This window comes from Papaver somniferum, chromosome 4 (assembly GCF_003573695.1).
Source record: "Papaver somniferum cultivar HN1 chromosome 4, ASM357369v1, whole genome shotgun sequence".
Taxonomy (NCBI): domain Eukaryota; kingdom Viridiplantae; phylum Streptophyta; class Magnoliopsida; order Ranunculales; family Papaveraceae; genus Papaver; species Papaver somniferum.
In genome coordinates, this window is record NC_039361.1 from 74,837,707 (window position 1) to 74,838,882 (window position 1,176).

Here is a 1,176-nt window from a genome sequence, read left to right on the forward strand (position 1 = left end):
AGAAGTTTGGCTAACTATGCTCACCAATGTTACCGTGGTGCTTGCTCTTATTGGACTTGTATTAGCCCTTAGGGTTTTGGCCCAATTAGACGGCTTACGAATCAGTTTCACGTACCCCTGTTTATGGTAGGCCGCCAAAACGCTTTCTCATAATCCCTCTTTCTTTTGTTGCCCTAGTTTCAGTATCCTATAAATTGGCTCTGCAAAATTCTAGGTGTCATAGCAAAAACGGTTCCAAATAGTGTTTTACGGCTGCGCAGTCTGTTTTCTTCTTAAGCTATTCCATCAGCCTTAATTTTTTAATTTCTTCTGTTTTTAAGATTTGAGTTTTCTGTTGTTCTCTTATGCAAGTGATGATAAAACAGACAGGGACATCAGAAATCCTTGTAAGGATAATAAAATGTTGACTCGTCTTGGGAATCTCTCTGATGCATATGGATGAACACTTCAAATAGTATTCCGTGATCTGTGATTTCAATTTTAGCTTAGATTTTAATTAATTGATTTCGAGTATCGGCTTTATTAAAATTTCTTGTTGGATTTGACTAGAATTTGCAAGTGATGATAAAACAGACAGGGACATCAGAAATCCTTTTAGGATAATAATATGTTGACACGTCTTGGGAATCTCTCTGATGCATATTCATAAAATTTCATGGCAAGTTTCAATTTGTTTTTCAGTTGATTTTAGCTTATTAGGGTTTTTTTTTTTTTTTTTTTTTTTTTTTTTTTTTTTTTTTTTTTTTTTTGTTCTTTGTTCTTTGATTAGTGTCAATGATGGTATTAAATATACTATGAGTTAACAGCTGTGAACACAACCTAAAACTGAGGCACCTAATCACTGATTGATTTTGCTTACATTGTCTTGCATATTTTATTTTATTTTTTTGAATTTTTCTCTTGGATTATTAGTTTTTTGAACAATTGTTTTTGATCGAGCCTATTTATAATGCGAGATTTAGATTGATTCAGTGCCAATGATGTATTATATACATGTAATTATCAGATTAAAGGATGATGATTTGTTTGTTAATTGTCACTACCGCTGAGGCATTTATCTTGATTTAAATCAAATCAATTTTGTAGGATTAGTTGTGATCTGTTTCTTGGTTTTGTAGGTTTGGAAGATTCTCATTCTTAAGTTGTGACTGCTGTAAAATTTGGAAGATCTAACTT

The 1,176-nt window shown here is 32.1% G+C and overlaps 3 non-coding genes across 3 annotated transcripts; all 3 read left to right on the forward strand.

Annotated features, from left to right (window-relative positions):
- The first annotated feature begins 343 nt into the window (after nt 1-343).
- On the forward strand, nt 344-435 carry LOC113276886. The gene has a single exon (XR_003324680.1). It is a non-coding gene; the product is annotated as a small nucleolar RNA R44/J54/Z268 family (small nucleolar RNA).
- A 116-nt stretch (nt 436-551) lies between these two features.
- Nucleotides 552-642, forward strand: LOC113276887. Its single transcript, XR_003324681.1, has one exon. It is a non-coding gene; the product is annotated as a small nucleolar RNA R44/J54/Z268 family (small nucleolar RNA).
- Nucleotides 643-765: 123 nt separating this feature from the next.
- LOC113276870 lies at nt 766-837 on the forward strand. Its single transcript, XR_003324663.1, has one exon. It is a non-coding gene; the product is annotated as a small nucleolar RNA Z267 (small nucleolar RNA).
- Nucleotides 838-1,176: the final 339 nt, after the last annotated feature.